A 17,878-nucleotide genomic window follows, 5' to 3' on the forward strand; every position below is an offset into this window, starting at 1 on the left:
TGTTCCAAACACGGAAAACCAGTTAGCGATTCTGGGCCCTGGTTTACATTTCTTCAAAATAATAGCTGCTCTATTTACTTTGAAGAGATTTTTATAAGGGTAACAATAGAATATTGGAATTTTAAAACTGGAGATCTTAGAGAGACCTAATACAACATGCTAATTTTCCATAGGAGGATAATGCAGTCCAAAGAGGTTGCTTATAAAATGGCTTGTTGGCTAGGCACAGTGGCTCACGCCTGTAATCCTAGCACTCTGGGAGGCCGAGGCGGGTGGATCGCTGAAGGTCAGGAGTTCAAGACCAGCCTGAGCAAGAGTGAGACTTCGTCTCTACTAAAAATAGAAAGAAATTATCTGGCCAACTAAAAATATATATAGGCCGGGCGCGGTGGCTCACGCCTGTAATCCTAGCTCTGGGAGGCCGAGGCAGGTGGATCGCTCGAGGTCAGGAGTTCGAGACCAGCCTGAGCAAGAGTGAGACCCCGTCTCTACTAAAAATAGAAAGAAATTATCTGGCCAACTAAAAAATATATATACAAAAAAATTAGCCGGGCATGGTGGCTCATGCCTGTAGTCCCAGCTACTAGGGAGGCTGAGGCAGTAGGATCGCTTAAGCCCAGGAGTCTGAGGTTGCTGTGAGCTAGGCTGATGCCACGGCACTCACTCTAGCCCGGGCAACAAAGTGACACTCTGTCTCAAAAAAAAAAAAAAAAAAAATATATATATATATATAGAAAAATTAGCTGGGCATGGTGGCGCATGCCTGTAGTCCCAGCTACCTGGGAGGCTGAGGCAGGAGGATCACTTGAGCCCAGGAGTTTGAGGTTGCTGTGAGCTAGGCTGACGCCACGGCACTCACTCCAGCCCAGGCAACAAAGTGAGACTCTGTCTCAAAAAAAAAAAAAAAAAAAAAAAGGCTTGTTTATAAAATACGACAACAACTATGCAACAAAACAATAAAGTTTAGGCACATGTAAAGCACTGTATTTCTTTATCTGATCAGAGAATGAGGATTTTGAAGGGACCTTAGGTGTCCTAGTCAGGTATGAACATAATTGCATTCATTTCTTGTGTAAAGTATTATCAAATCCATAGTTGCAGATTGACCTACCTTTGCTCAGTATTCCTGCTTAGAAGCACCAGCCTGAGTTTAATCGCTTCCTTCAGGTTAAATGGCCTGCTGTTACTTACCACCAGAGGTCAAGATTTTGCTGCTATGTTTTAAGCGCTTCTTGACTGAATATTTACAGTGGTAGTTTGTCTACTAAGGGAAATCCTACCCATGGTCAAAAGTTCTCACTAGAAATTTGGTGCTACAAACTGTCACAGATTACAGCAAGCTCGGCAGTATATTGACAATAATGCTTGATAGACCAAAAAGTGGAAAGCTGTATCACAAAGGGCCAGCGGATCTTTTGTTAGAGTGGGGTATCTGTCATTTCAGGCTTCAGAGCACACTGAAATCAACAGAGTGGCAGCTGTGCCCAACCCATGAATTTTGTGACATGAGCTTGTCACATGTACACTCCAGTCTCCTCAATGGTTCTGTCAACATTAAGCAACCTGGCACAACTAGAGTGGGTCACTAGTAACAAAGTTCCAGAGGTACTTTTTCCAAATTCTGCTCCTGGGAACATTAGTTCTAAAAGCTGTTAGTTTCCATTCCTTTAAAAAGAAAAAAGATATGGGCAAATAGTTTGGGAAACAGTGCATTAGATGCAGCCTAATAATAGGCATAACATCTCTAAGAAATGGCTTTAATATATTAATCTGTAGTGTTTCTCAACTTTAAGAATAGCTTTTAAAGGAACTTCTATTAACCTTTTGAGGTGTATAATCAAGAGGAGGACCCCAGAGTTCCATGGGTCACTAGAATTCCATTGTTTGAGCAATATTGTTCTACCATCATTGAATTTTATAATTGCAGGGGTAGAAGTAATCTTAAAGGTAATCTATTATTTTCAGTTTCCCAAATGTATGCTGGTTGGAACGTAAAATCATTGCATCAGATATGTTTGAACAATAAATTAAAATAGGATATCACATAGCAAGTTAAATGGGTAACCACTGGCTGACTTTCTGATTTTTAAATACACCATTAAATACCATCAGTTCTACTTCTGAGCATGTTTCATTTATTGATGGGAAAATTATTCTGTTATAGAAAGCCAAGAAAATGCAGTATAATGCTTTATAGTGATGAGTATAAAATAAATAGAAGTATATAAAATTCTTCATTCCTTCAACAAATATCTAAAGTGCCTTCTGTATGCCAGACAGTGATACCAATTGAGTTGACAAGCTGGAGTGAGTTGGGGGTGGGGAGTTAAGGTAAATGACTAATAATTCTAGCTATCATTTGGCAATGAGCAATATGCTAGTTATTTATATTGTATCTCAAATCCTCAGAACACCCCAGGGAAAGAGATAGTATTCTCATTTTATAAGTGAGGAAACTGAGCTTCAGAGATGCAAAGTGGTTTTCCCTAGGTCATGCCTACTAACTGGTATAATTAGAATTTGAACACAAGTCATAGATTCCAAAGCTATGTTCTTTCTACTAATTATAATACAGCTGCCTCTTTACTGTTACTCAAAATTTCAATTTGAGATTGAACAATGTATAATCAAAGTATAAAAGTAGTTGAAAAATAGGACACATTTCCCTTTAATTAAGGTAATGAAACTGGTGTTTTTCAGAGTTATGTCCTTGTTTTCACTCTTTATTTTTTTCTTTTTCATTGTGTCAGTTGTCAGCTTCAGGTGGAAAAGTTCTGAATCTACATCTCTAGCTCTGACCCCTCTTCTAAGCTGTGGTCCCACATTTCTCCTGAGAAGCTTTTACTGTCACCTCTAATGTGACATTTTAAAAATTAAACTCATTATTTTCCCCTCCATACTGATTCTATCTTCTAAATTCATTGTCTTAGTCACCTAGATCAAAGTTTGGAGCCATCTTTGAATCTTTTATAAAACTAGTGGTTGGACTCAGTGATACATATTATCCCTTCTAGCTCTAAAATTCTATTGGCGTTATTTTTGTACCACATACTCAGTCAAAATGAATTACTTTCTCTGCTTTGGGCCCACTGAAACTAATTTCCAGAGTTTTTTCAATATCTAATAGAGCATATCCTACTCATCCATTCTTATGTACCCTTCAAAGCCCATTTTAAATATCATCTCTTTCTTTAAACCCTTCATGGGCTGCTCAACTAAATTTCATAGTAATTGCCCTCTCCTTTAGGATGCTATAATACTTTTGTACCTTTTTTAGGTTACTATACAATCCCCTATACACATACACACAATATGTATCCTATATATAATATATAAATATATCATATATTAGGTATATATATTGTTCTTTACAGTACCCTATACATACATACACACACTGTATATATACATTATATGGTGCCTGTGTATTATTTACAAAACCCCATGCACACTACATATATATGTTATATAAAACATATATATATAACATATACATATAGTGTGTGTGGTTCGGTAAAGAATAATATATGACTAATATATATGTAGTGTATATGTCTACATATATTAAGTGGAGTAAGGAGGATGCCAAGGGGGATGCTTGGCAAGGGATGTTGGGGTCTGAGCAGGGTGAGGAGGGCTTATGGGCTGGACATGAATACAGGGTGTGGGACCAGGAGTAAGGAAATAGATGTGGGGGGTTTGAGGTAGCTAATTTTGGGATTTCAGAACCTTAGAGGGGTAAGGGCAGCATCCTCCAAAGGAACAGATGGCAGCTATGGGTGATTGCTTACCTATAGGGGTGTGTTCAAATAAGTAAATATCTGAAGGATGATGGGGGCCAGGTTTCTCTCCATAGGAGAAAGTAGTTATAAATGTGGAAGGGCAGAAACTAGAATGAACTGTTGCTGGATTGAAGGTATTACTGTGAACATATGATTTTTCAGTATATATTGTTAAAGAAATATAGCTATAAATGTGTGTAAGTATATGTATATAGATAAATATTCCCTAGCTGCATCCACTGAGACAGCCTGGGCTGTGATACCCCAGTAGCAGTGAGCACACTTAGTGCTTCTAAATACCATTCTTCATTATAAGGAATCAGGGCTCCTGGATAAATGGCTGTGCCCAAGGCTGGGACAAGATGACCCTGGAACATCATATTGTGCCAGAAAGTAAGGGAGTGCTCAAAGAATGATGGGATGTGTCAAAAGGGCACAGAATAACAAGACATTAATGTAGAATCTGGATGATGCATATATGGTATATAAAACTCTTTTAACTTTGTATTTTTAAAATGCTTTAAAATATTTAAAGAATTTAAAACACACACACAAAAACACAGAAGCTAGAATGAATGGGGCTCCTACTGACCAAACTTGGGACAATTTGACCATCAAAATAAATAATGATAGAAACAGATTATAACCCAATTAACAAAACAGGAAACTCTGGATCAATACTAATATAAATATAGTGATTGAAAGTGTGATGAGAAATAAGAAATTTACAAATATCTTGAGGCAAGACAGTTTAAAAGACTGCCCCACAAAATATTAATTACAAAGGGGAAAAAAATAACTTTACAGTGGAGAAGCCTGGCAGATACCACCTTATTAAAGTAAATATCAGTAATGAGAGAAATTAAAATCATGCCACCTGATAAGATGCAATGAGAAGTAAACAGCATGACATCTGTGAGAGCCCTGTCAAAGGACTCTGTCCTGTCATACGTAGTCTGAAATCATGAATAAATATCACACAGACCTAAAGTGAAGGCCATTCTACAAAAATAACTGGCTACGAATCTTCAAAAGTGTCAAGGATATGAAAGTCAAGGTAAGACTGAAGAAGTGTTCCAGATTAGAGGCAACTAAAGATATGTGACAAGTAAATACAATGCTTGATTCCGAACTGAATCTTTTTACCGTAAAGAATATTATTGGGACAATTGGCAAAACATAATGTATCACGTAACTGTTTTGATTTTGATAGTTATATTGTAATTATGTAAAAGATACTTAGGGACAATATGGCGTGGTGTCAGCAACTTAAAAGTTCAGGAAAAAAAGTTCTTCGTATTATACTTGCAAATTTTTTGTAAGTTTGAGATTGATTAAAAATAAAAATTGAATAATTATATTCAAAACGCTGACTATAGTGGGAAAACGTACATGACTCAAGCCAAGAGGCTGTCGACTCAGTGTGTGACCTTGAGCAAGTCACTTTACCTCAGGCTCCACAGTCAAGGCTCCCAAGGGTCCCTTCCACGTGTAGCATTCCACCATCTACACCCACAGCACGGGCTCTGTCTGAATTTCTCCAGGCTCCAGCTGTGTCTTTGCCTTCAGATGCCCCAATACTGCACCCACGGGTTCTGGCCTGCAAGAAAAACTAACAAAAATAGTGTGGCCAGAATCTCCGGACTGCAAAGCCGCTGCCCTCGCCTCCTTTAGGGCCGCGGTCTCCTCCATCGCTCCTTCGGCGGTGGAGCAGTCATGCCTGCCAGAGTAGGCACTCGATGGCTCGGCAGCCGATTGGCGGGGCCTCAGAACCCGCGGCGCGGCGCAGGGCGCGTTCCCAATCGCCAGCTCCCGCCGTGCTCGCTGCTGCTAGCTTTCCGGCCCCGCCCCGCGCGCGCCCCTCCCGCCCCTCTGCCTCCCAGTCGCGGTCCCCGGCAAATCCAGGCGCTGCCTTGCTTTGCAGAGCAGCCGGTAACGTGGCAGGACTCAGACGGGCGCTGAGCTGACGGGGACTCCCTAAGGCAAGCAGTCGGGAATCCCGGGAGAGGGGATGGCTCCGGGCGCAAGGGGGCGTTGTCCAGGCTGCCCGCTGGCTGGGTGGGACAACTCCCCCGGGCCAGCACAGCCAGTTGAGCGGCTTGGGGATCCCCGGGGCGGTCGCGAAGGAAGCTGGGACCCCGGGAGCGGGAACGGGTCGGGGGCCTAGGTGTCGTGGCCCAAGGGGCCGGAGCCTGCTGAGGAGGGGCCGACTAGGGCGCGGGGTCGGCTGGTGTTTAGTGCTATCGTTCTTTCCTCTCGGGCTCCGGGAAAGTCCGGCTTCCCCCGAGCACAACAGGTAGGCGTGGACTCCGCCCGCCAGCGGGAGCCCCGGGCGCCAGGCGCGCGAGGACGGTCCGCAGGTTGGGGCCCTCCTGGTCCGCGGGCCGCTCCCCGGACGCGCCCTGCGGCTCCTGCCGCGCCAGTGCCCAGCCGGGAGCCGGGCCCCAACCCCGCCGTCGGGCTGGGCTCCTCGGAGACCCGTGCGTTTTCTGCACGCAGCCTTCGAGACGAGTTTCCAGAAGGGAGCAGTGGAGAGAGAGGGTAGATACTGCCTTCTCTGTGGATAACTATTTCCAATCCTTCTCTCAAGGAAAGGGAGACTTTTCTGAGGTAGCATTTGCTCAGTATGAGTAAACATTTCTTCTTACTCTACTCTCAGCCAGCACGACGTCATTTCAAGTGATTCTAAAGTCTTTAGAAACTTTGTAAAAGGTTTTTGTGGTACTTATCGCAATAACATATACATCGGGCAAGTTAAGATAATTTTCTTGACTGTCAGTCAAGTCAGATAATGCTAGTCAAATGGCTTGAAGTTCTTCATTAAAGGTCATAATTAACACAGTGTTTTTACGTGCATTCATTTATTCTGCAAATATTCACCTTTTATGAACAGGCTAGAGGAGACGTTAAAAGTCTAAGGAGGTTAAAACAGGGCGGGGGGCCGTAGCCACAAGTACAGTTAAGAACTTGGAGAAAAAATATTCTCAATGGAGTTATTTAAGGTGTAGGGGAAAGCAGAAGTGTCATTACAGCTGGGCATTAGATGTATGGGTAGGAAATTGTCTTGTTTCATTTTCCAAACGTTCTAGATGGTATGCCTTTGAGAAAGTGATCTTAGGCAAGCATTGAAGCTGAGATTTGTGTTACATTTTAATACTACTGATGTTTTTCTTTAATAAAATGGGTAAGCAGGTAGAGTTTATAACATAATGACAGTTGGAGAATACTGGAGGGTGGATTTGTTGTGCCTTGGAATGCAGTTATTTTACATAGATAGCTATGGAATAGGAAAAGAATCCTGACCTGAAAATCAGGAGACCTGAATTCTAGCTTTAAGCTCCTCCACTATTTGTGGATCTTAGATTAGGCCACTTTTCTTTTCCATTTTCTTTATTTATGATTGTATTAATATCTGACTTTTAAGAGATGGAGTTGCTTTGTTGCCTAGACTGGAGTGTAGTGGTGTGATCATAATTCACTGCAGCCTCAAATTCCTGGGCTCAAGCAATCCTCCTAACTCAGCCTCCCAAAGGACTGGGATTATAGGCATGAGCCACTGTGCGTAGCCTGTATCTGACTGTAGTGACAAAAAAATATATAACTCCAAAATACCTTTTTGATTCTTAAATTATTAATTAAAATTAACTGTATTACTTTAACAAATACATTCTCTACAGAAAAAATTACTTTTTTACTTGTCTTTAACCAATGCACTTATCTTCCTTCTAGCTTTATTTCAAAGAAATAGAGGCAGTTTATAATAATCTTCATGAGTCTTTCTTAATTGTGAATAAAATAAGGGTTAAATTCTGGATTTTAAAAAAATTATTAAATTCTTTTATTCTAAATCCTGGTTAACCAGTTTAATGACATTGCATTTTTTAAAAAAGCTTTATTGAGTCTTTTGTGGTTCGTGAATTATCCCATAGCATAATTGAAGAGTTTGAATAATCCTTTAATATGACCATAGTCCTCTCATATAAAAAGCACTTCTGCTTTTTAAGGAGACAGTGAGAAACTGTTATTAAATCTCATTTAAGAAATCAATTAACTGGGGCCCAAGGAATTAGTACAGACTTGCCTATTTCATTTAATTGAATCCCTTGTCTAGTTCTAGTGTTAAATTTTTTGGATTAAAATAGTGGTTGGTAACCTACAGTTTGTGGGTCAGATCTCTCCTGCAAGGTATTAGTGGAACACAACCATGCTTATTTGCTTACGGCTGTGATGTGTTTATGAGTAGTTGAGATAGAGACTGTATGGCCCACAAAGCCTGAAGTATTTACTGACTGTTCCTCTAAAGAAAAATTTGTGGGCCCCTGTACTAGAATTCTGAATGTTTAACCATTAAATCTTTTGTAGGGGGAAATAGGTTAAGTTCAGTTTTAATTCTTAATCTTGCTTTTTCATTATTATATATGGTAAATCTAGGATACATAAATGCTTCTGGATCCTTGATGTATAATGATAGAAGAGGGGCATGCCTTTTCTGCTACGTTTACCTAGTATAAAGTTTTATAATTTTAGCAATTCTAGTCTTTTGGAAGTTTAGGGAAGGGGAAGAGTTTTTATATGTTTCTCTAACTTTCTAGTTTTTAGTTTTAATTTAGATCTGGTATGGAAAAATTTTTTCATTTAGTAAACTTCTCTGTTTTTAATATATCATTCATGGTGTTTATCATAAGAAGCAGTAAGTTGCCTTTACTCAAAACATTTTTTTAAAGAGGAATCTAGGGATATAGCAGTTGGTCATGAGATCAAAGTTAGAACTCTCCAAACAGACACTCAGCAGATATATTGAAACTAGAGGGTATTATCCTGAATAATGCTTGGGCTTTTTTAAAAAAATAATAATAACAACTTAAGAGATACTTATTTCTAGAAAAGAAGCATGATATAGCCATATTAAAGCATTATGTTAGTTACCTGCCTAAGAAATTGGAACTGGATCTGTGACACAAAAGAAGAAAAACTTGGAGGTGATAATTTTAAATATTTAAAGCTGTGCATACACTTCTGCCAATCTTAAAACCATAGTATGATGCTAATTTTATTAAATAAAATGTTTTATGGATGTATTTTTTCAGTAACTTAGTGTCCTTATTGCCCAAGTAATGCTTCTCTATGGGTAAATATACAACAACATTTATATCCTTTTCTGTTGCATTTGTGGGTTTCTATATGTTCAATATACATATTTTTGTGTCTGTACACAAAGTAATACCTTACTTAATACAGGTAATACATTTTTATGTAAGTAAAGTTACCAAAAAACTAAAATTACCCATTGAAACACCAAAACTTTAAAATATTTAGGGAGGAAATCAGAAGAAAAGAAAAACTAATACATAGGTGTAAAATCCTTTAGTCTTAATTCCAGAGTCCAAAAGCCTTTGAAATTTGGCAGTGAAACATGGCCTCAACTGATGCAAAAATATTTAAAGTCATTGTTTATCCCATCTTAGGTGAATATGCCTATCTTTAGCTGCAGAAATATCAATTAGTTTGATTTATGGAGTGATGCCCCAGACCAACTTAAAGGTTTGATGTAATAAATGGTATGTTTACTATATTACACGGATAGGCCATGAAAGTGGCACCCAGAAGGCAGGGTTATATGGAATTATTCCAGGGAGCTCTACTTGCAAAGTTAAGAGCCTAGCTGAACATGTGGCAGGAAGTGAGAAGCAGTGTCTGTCAAGGAAAGTCCTCAAGTGGGGCTCTAAGAGGTCAGAAATGTAGCTAAGTTCTAGGCTAGGTATTCTATAAGGTATGTTGTGAATTAAAAATGGGAACCAAGAGGAAGAGCGAGGATGTCAGACAATGGAGTGGATTAAGGGTGAGTCTGTGAATTCTAACCAGGATGTAAGAGCCATGAGTAGTTAGAGGGGAAAAGGAAGATTCTAAACCAAGCAGGGTCTAATGGCTAAACTAGGAAGCACTAGGTGGCAGATTGCATGAGTTATTTTGAAAATTGAGCAAGAGTTCCTGACCTCTCTTGTAAACCCTGCTGTGCTGGGGGAATATTGGCATCTCGTATACTTTGCTATTACACTAAGTAGCCCCATATTACTCTGCTTTTTAAAATATCTATATTAAATAGTATTTCAGTCTGTTCTGTTACTGTTAACTGCCTGCTCTGAATTCTTCCTGCTCTCAATGGGTTTGTTCCTTTACTATTGATGTTTTTCTCTAGCTGGAACCCAGATAACTGGGTTATTAGTCATGTCTAAAGTAAGAACAAATAGGCTTTTATATCCATAAAATCCATGAGTTCTGAAACAATACTATATAGACTTTTGTTTGTTTATTTTTTACTTCCTATTACTGGATTCTCAACTAGGTACTGAGTACTTAGATTGCTAGTGGTTTTCAGATGAGTATGGTGGAAGATGCAAAAAGAGTAAAACTTAAAATCTGCCTCTGGCATTCCTAAATGTCCAGAATGAAATCTCCTTTCCCAAGGGGAGATGGGAGAGGTGGTATGTGGAATGAAGAGTGATAAAAATAGTCGAGAACAGCCAAAGACTAATACTTTTAGTGGCTTACTGATTTACTGTCCAGATTGAAAGGGCTTTCTGGAAGCTGATGTCTCTAGAAGACAAAACACTTTAACAAAAAGCCTCAAAGTACTGGAGACATACGAGGAGAGTGAAATGATGAGAAAGAACAACAAATTATAAGAATTTGATGCTTTAGCAGCTGTGGCAATAACTGTGTCAGTAATAGCAGCAATTATTGTAGAGACTGTAGGAAGTAGTTGAAGGAACATTGGTGTTGAAACTAGACAGACATGGATGTTACTATCCGCTTTCTTCCACTGAAATAGCAATTTAGCCTTGGACAGGTTTCTTAACTCATTATCTTCATTTGTAAAGTGAGAATAATAATACTGAGTTTCAGTGTTATAAGTATTAAATGATAGTGAATGAAAAGGTTTTAGTGAGTAGATCTTCAAAAAATATTCCTTTTCCTATTATTGCTTTATTAGAGTTGGTTCCTACTGCATGGCCTTCCCACGAGAACATTTCCTTTTATACTTCAGTTTTCTCTTTTGAAATCTGGAAGAACTGCCCAGAAACAGTTATACTCCAACTGGGGCTTCCGTTGGCAATCTCTCCTTCATTGAATCCAGATTATGCCATTTTTCTCATCCCTAAGAGTAACATGTAGTACTTTGAAAAGTCAAAAGAGGAAGGCCAAGTAAATTCCATCCCCACCTCTGGTCCTTTCTCACCTTAACTTATCAATTCCTTATCCTGGTAACTCCTGTTTCTTTCCTTTTCCGCTCTAAATTTTATACCCTATATGATGTGATCCCCATCCATTTTTGGAGCTGTATTTGCTGTTCTTATTGCTTTGTATCATACAGTGGTAGGAAGCAACATTCTTCTCATTCCTACCAAGTTTGAAGGAAATATTCTTGGAATCTTGGTACACTGGATGTATTTTCATTCTATATTAAAGTAAGATCTTAGTGCTGTGCCTAGTACATGTTATAGTTAAGCTTTTGTGGTATGCCTTAGGAGACATGATTTATTTGATTATATTAATTTATTTGATTATATAGGAATTTATATTCAGAATTCCAAAAATTTAAAATTTAATGGTGCAACAAGTAATTTTTAGTTTGGAAAGGGTGTGTATATGAAACAAACTTAAAAGTGTGAATAGGCTAAGTGTGGTGACTCATGCCAGTAATCCTAGCACTTTGGGATGCTGAGGTAGGAGGATCACTTGAGGCCACCCTAGGCAATAGCAAGATCTTGTCTCTACAAAAAACAAATTAGCCAGGCATGGTGGCACGTACCTATGTTCCCAGCTACTGGGGAGGCTGAGACAGGAAGATCTCTTGAGTCCAGGAGTTTGAGGTTTGCAGTGAGCTATGATGACGTCACTGCACTGCAGCCTGGGCATTAGAGTGTGACTCTGCGTCAAAAAAATGGCTCATGCCTGTAATCCTAGCGCTTTGGAAGGCTGAAGTGGGAGGATCGCTTGAGGCCAGCAGTCCAAGACCAGCCTGAGCAACATAGAGAGACCCCATCTCTACAGAAAAACAAGAAAAATTAGCTGGGCATGGTGGCAAGTGCCTGTAGTTACAGTAATAACAGAAGCTGAGATGAGAGGATCACTTGAGCTCAAGAGTTGGGGGCTGTAGCGAGCTATGATGTGCCACTGGGTGACAGAGCGAGACCCTGACTCAGGGAAAAAATGTGAATTACACAAATTTTTATGTGAACTGATAAATTTTGAATATTCCAAGTTAACTAAAACTGTCTTTTCTTTCTTTATTCATATTCCAGGAGTAGCTAAGAGAAGATTCTGTTTGTATTTAGAATTCCGAATGTTAGATAATTTGATCCAAAATGTTAATCAGAAATGGCCTCTCGTAAGTAGAAGGCCATACATATCCTTGTTACATCTCCTTCTAATTTAAAAAAATCCTGAATGGACACGCTTCAAGTTCTGACTCGGGGGGCTAGGGATGGGTGTATACCTACATGAAGAGTGCGATGCGCACTGTCTGGGGAATGGACACGCTTGAAGCTCTGACTCGGGGGGATGGGGGGGCATGGGCAATATATATAACCTGAATTTTTGTACCACCATAATGAGCTGAAATAAAAAATAAATGAAAAAAAATCCTGTCATAGTGTGAACAAAAGGAATCTTTAAGTTTTCTGACATATAGTAGTTTTTAATGATTAGTATTTCGAAGATTATATTCTACAGAACACCAATTCCATGAGTTTCTTGGCAGGGAGAGGTCTATAGTTAAAATATGTTGAGAAACATTAAATGCATGTTGAAAAACACCCTTTTGTCATACACAGTGCACGTTACTATATTACATGTATGGAAAAATGCTGGTAAAGAAAACTGCAAATTTGGCATTTCCCAAAAGTCTTTCGATTTGAATTCTCCCCACCAACCCCCTCCCAACAGAACACTTGTTCTCATTTTTTGGCACTATTCTACAGAGCACTCTTTGGTAAACACTGCTTTATTTTTAGGTCTCTCTCTTAGTATGTAAAACTTTTAATCTGTAGTTTTTATAGTTTTTAATGAGAGCCTAATATTCTTTGACCCTGTCAAACTTTAACCATTTCTCTAGTGTTGGACTTAAAAGTTATTTCCAGTTTTTACTTTTACAGTGCTATAGTTAACACTTTATTACTTCTTATATTTTTCTTTTTCTTTCATTACCAATTTTCAGAAACTGGATATTTTTGTCAAATGATTTTAATATTTTTGTGACATCTGATACATTTTTGTTTTCCAAAAGAGTTGGACCATGTACTGCCACTATTCATACAAAACTACCAGCTTTTCTAAAATCTCAGTATTGGCTATAAAAGTTTTTGCATTTATAATATTAGATTTAATATACATATAATTTTGAACCATTCAGCTAAATGAAATTATTTCCGATTGAGTTTAAATCATTGTATAGTAAACAGTTTAAAGTATTAGCTAATGATAACCAGTTTATATTTAGGGTTGTTATAGAGAATTAGAAAGACTAAGTTCATACAGATTAATGCCATAGGTTTGAATTTTATTGCCAGAGATTATCCTGCTCTTTTCTGAAACAAGTGATTTTTTTTAGCCAAATTTTAAAATAGTGAGATTACTGTGGAAAGAAAGAAGCAGGATATTTCATACTCAAAGATGGAATCACAGTACAGACAAGATTTAAAAATCATCAAGCTATAACTGTGTTAAAGAACTCTAAAACTATAAATCACTTGCTTCAGTAACTATTTTACCCTAAATCTGTTGAAGTATAATGGTTAAATGTGTCAGCAAACCAACTGTAGGATCCTGCCTATATAGCAAAAGGAGATGTAACAAAAGGACTTCATTTTCTCTCTACCAGGGGCAGCCTTCCTTAGGCAACATCTCAAGCATGACCTAATGCTTTGTGTAACTTGTGAGTTCCTGTTTTGTAACCTATAATTTTGAAAAGCCAGACTCACAAATGAGAATCTAAGGTCAGGGTAGAATGATCCAGCTTATTTCTAGATTAAAGCTAATTACTATATTTTGGGAAAAGGTTTGGATTTTAAGACTTATCTTTGCTTCCTGAAGTATGGCAGTCCTTAAGAGTTGTTTTTATTTACCCTTTCTAAGAGTGGGGGCGTGAGTGTCTTGCTGTGTTGCCCAGGCTATCCTCCAACTCCTCAGCCTTACTAGTAGCTAGCACTACAAGCACATGCCACCTCACTTTATGCTTTTTTTTTTTTTTTACAAAAGCTTACTTTATGCTTTTTTAACGAAACTGAGAAGCTAAAGACTGTAGGCTGAGTTGAGGCTGTTGTGATGTCTTCTAGAGAAGTGAGAGTCAAAGAAAGTAATTGAAATTTAAGTATGAGACATATCTCAAAACTTTAGGCACTTGATACATTCTGGAATTAGTTTCATTTACTGCTTAATGATCTTTTCATTTTGTGGAATCATTCTTTGTGTGGTCTGGAAGGAAAAAAACTAACAAGCCAGTCCAATAAACTTATCTTGTATCTGATGTCCTCCTTGATTATTTGTGATTTTCCTCTTTTCCATCTTGCAAATGATATGATCATTTTAAGAAATTAAATGACCAATAAGATTAGGAATACTTTTTTTCCTCAATAAATTTCAACATAATGTTTCCAACTCTACCAAAATAGATCTATAAACCTTAGATGGAGAAAATTATGTTAGCACTTTGTACAAGGACTGGCATAATCAGCAGCTTGTATGTTTGTTTGAAACCATTGCCTACATAAATTTGAAGTTAATTCATTTTCAGATGAGTTAAAACTATTGTTGGTAATACAGTTGTTAACAGCTCTTGGAGGTGGCTTTGGAGTAAGTTACTTTAGAATAGACAATCCTGGCCTTGGAAAATTGGCCCCCTGCTGGTTCCTTTTTCTATTAGTAGTCAGTAATGTTCACACACACGTGTTACTCTAGGCTAAGAAAGTCACTGGGCGAAAGGAAAGAATTCTATGCAAAGTATAGAAATTAGCCTCTTATATCCCATGTCTGATCTTTGAAGATTGAGCGTGGTACTTAAGTTGAATCATGAATTGCTAATATTCAGCCATTTTTTTAACCTATAAAAATGGCAATTTCATGTAGTTTAACTTATTAGTAGCTTAGTAGTTCTTAAAGTTTTCTATAAACCAGTATTCCTACCAGCAGAGAGGAGTGATTTTGTTAAAGGAAATCTAGATCTGGCCATGGTGGCTCACACCTGTAATCCGAGCACTCTGGGAAGCCGAGGCGGGCGGATGGTTTGAGCGCAGGAGTTCGAGACCAGCCTGAGTAAGAGCGAGACCCCGTCTCTACTAAAAATAGAAAGAAATTATATGGACAACTAAATATATATAGAAAAAATTAGCCGGGCATGGTGGCGTGTGCCTGTAGTCCCAGCTACTTGGGAGGCTGAGGGAGGAGGATTGCTTGAGTCCGGGAGTTTGAGGTTGCTGTGAGCTAGGCTAATGCCACGGCACTCTAGCCTGGGCAACAGAGTGAGACTCTGTCTCTAAATAAATAAATAAATAAATAAAGGAAATCTAGAAAGGCATTGTAATGCTCAGAATTTCTTTTAAGTCTCATGTTTTATTTTAAAATGTTTTATTAATTTTGCCTAATATTGCATATTTAATGTGTATTTTAATATAAAATAATGTTTAAAATTAATGTTCAGGAGAAAATCTTTAAGTAAAATTTGATCCTCTAGTATTAATAATATGCTTCATGTTTATTCTATTGGCATATTGCTGGGGTCATTCCAGTTTGAAAAGCATAATTTGGACAGGACATTAGTACATTAGGTCTGGTTCCCGGTGCCTACTTTTCTCAATATAGAAAACCTCAGGGATGAAAATTGTGATGGAATAAGTAGGAGTATCTATCATATACAAAGTACGGCAGTTATTATTAAAAAAGTAAATAGTGCCCAGAGAAACATGTAGTCTAAAAAGCATGTAAAGGCCTTTATAACTAAGTTCAGTTATTGGTTCTAGGATAAGCACATACAATATTTGGCTGTAAAGTAATGGAATTAATATTCTTGTGTACCCTTTAAAAATACAGGATAAATGATCATGACAGGTACATGTTAATGTTTCTCCTTGGAGCACCTTGCTTAGGTCTAGAAGTTCCTTAGTTGCTAGTAGCGTTTTGATTAATTATTACATTCATGGAGAGTCATAATACACATTAACTTTATTAAATACTCTGGGAAATCTTTTAGATAAAAATCCCTAACTTTGTTTTTAATGAGAGATTCCCAAACTATTAAAGCAAGGAACCTGATATTCTGTATTTGGAAAACAGTATAATAATACATATTAATAGTGCCATACTATCTATAAATTATCTGCAAATTCTAAGCTTTTTAAAAATATCTGGCTTCTGGGATTTTTGAGAGGTTTGATTGGATGAAAGGGTGGCAGCATAGTATATTGTGGTTAGAGCAAATATATCTAGAGTCAGATTGCTTAAGTATACAACCTAGGTTCAGTGTGACCTTAGCAAAGTTACTTAGCTTCTCTGTGCCTCAGTTTCCTCATCTGTAAAATAGTGCTAATAAAGATAATTGCCTTATGGACAGTTTTGCACATTAGTCAAGAAAATAAATGTAAAGCACTTAGAGTATAGCCTAGACTATAGTAAATATTCAATAAATATTAGTAGCTCTTAAAAATGGCTGGCATTGCATTTAGAGCAACAGTTGTTTTATTCTTTTTTTAATTAATGTTTTTAGAGACAGAGTCTTGCTCTGTCGCCCAGGCTGGAGTACAGTGGCACAATCATAGCGCACTGTAGCCGTGAACTCCTGGATTCAAGCGATCCTCCTGCCTCATCCTCCTGTCCTGAGTAGCTAGGACTAAAGCCATGTAGCACCATGCGTGGCTAAGTTTTCTTTTTTTTTTTTGGAGTTACAGAGTCTCACTACGTTGCTCAGGCAGGTCTCCAACTCCTGGCTTCAAGCAATCCTGCCTCAAGCCTCTCAAAAGTACTGGGATTACAGGCATAAGCTGCTGCACCCAGCCTAGCAGTTGTTTCATGAAATCCTTTTTTCAAGTAGCAACTAACCATACTTTGAAAAATATATATAAACATATGTTGATATATTAAATATATGTTCACTTTATAATTACTTTATATTCTCAACAGAAACATAAGAATGGAAAATAAGGGAAAAATATGCTTTTGTCAGTTATATGTAGGGTTGTAGTTATGATAAAACTTATAGCAGGTAACATTAACTGAAATTGTACACATCTTTCTAAAGTGAGATTTCAGATAAGAGCAGCAGGAGCATCTGTTATTTGCAAAATGTGTTTGCGTATCACATTGACAGGGCATATGTGGAGCTCTCAGGTACATTTTAGACTTGGGCATTTAGATGTGAGATTAACAATAAGAATTGTTTACTTCCTTTAGGAGTAATTTTTATGAGGAATGTATTTGAGGGCATTAGAGATAACTTTGTGCCTTGCTTATGATGTCAAACTTTTTACTGAATTATTTATTATCACATTGTGTTAGCTTTTTTCCTTCTTGATAGATCATTTTACACCACAATATTGTTGCTGCCTAAGAAAAAAATCTCTCTTCAGCAGTCCTAATGACCTCTAGAAAGGCTAATTTGACTCTTAAGATAGGAATTTGACTTGCCCTGGTAATTATAAGAAATTTTCTCTTTGATACTGAGGTTATTTTTTCCCCTCAGTCATAGGTATTAAGTACAAACTTGCTTTTCACCTTCCACATATATTTAGTAGATTTCTTTCAGAAATTATTTTTCTAGCATTTATTAACTTTATCCTTAACTGTAAGTATTTTGGCCAACTTACTTTGATAATTTAAGAAAGGAAAGGAGGGTTTTTTTGTTAGTTTCTGTTTTAAGAGACAGGGTCACACTCTGTCACCCAGGCTGGAGTACAGTGGTATAATCATAACTCATCATAAACTTGAACTCTCCTACCTCAGCCTCCGGGGTAGGTAGGGCTACAGGTGTGTACCCCTACACCCGGCTAATTTTTTTATTAATATTTTTGTGTAGAGACAGAGTCTCTGTCACCCAGGCTGGTGTGCAG

General features: G+C 37.9%; 1 protein-coding gene across 6 annotated transcripts in view; it reads left to right on the forward strand.

Annotated features, from left to right (window-relative positions):
- Positions 1-5,641: 5,641 nt before the first annotated feature.
- The window catches only part of HEATR5A (HEAT repeat containing 5A), a 109,064-nt gene continuing 96,827 nt past the window's right edge, over positions 5,642-17,878 (forward strand). For all 6 annotated transcript variants that reach the window (XM_045569115.1, XM_045569137.1, XM_045569148.1 and 3 more), the window contains exon 1: positions 5,642-5,764. The gene's annotated coding sequence lies outside the window, so the exon portion shown is untranslated. The remainder of the gene's footprint in view (positions 5,765-17,878) is intronic.

Source organism: Lemur catta, chromosome 1, assembly GCF_020740605.2.
Source record: "Lemur catta isolate mLemCat1 chromosome 1, mLemCat1.pri, whole genome shotgun sequence".
NCBI classification, from domain to species: domain Eukaryota; kingdom Metazoa; phylum Chordata; class Mammalia; order Primates; family Lemuridae; genus Lemur; species Lemur catta.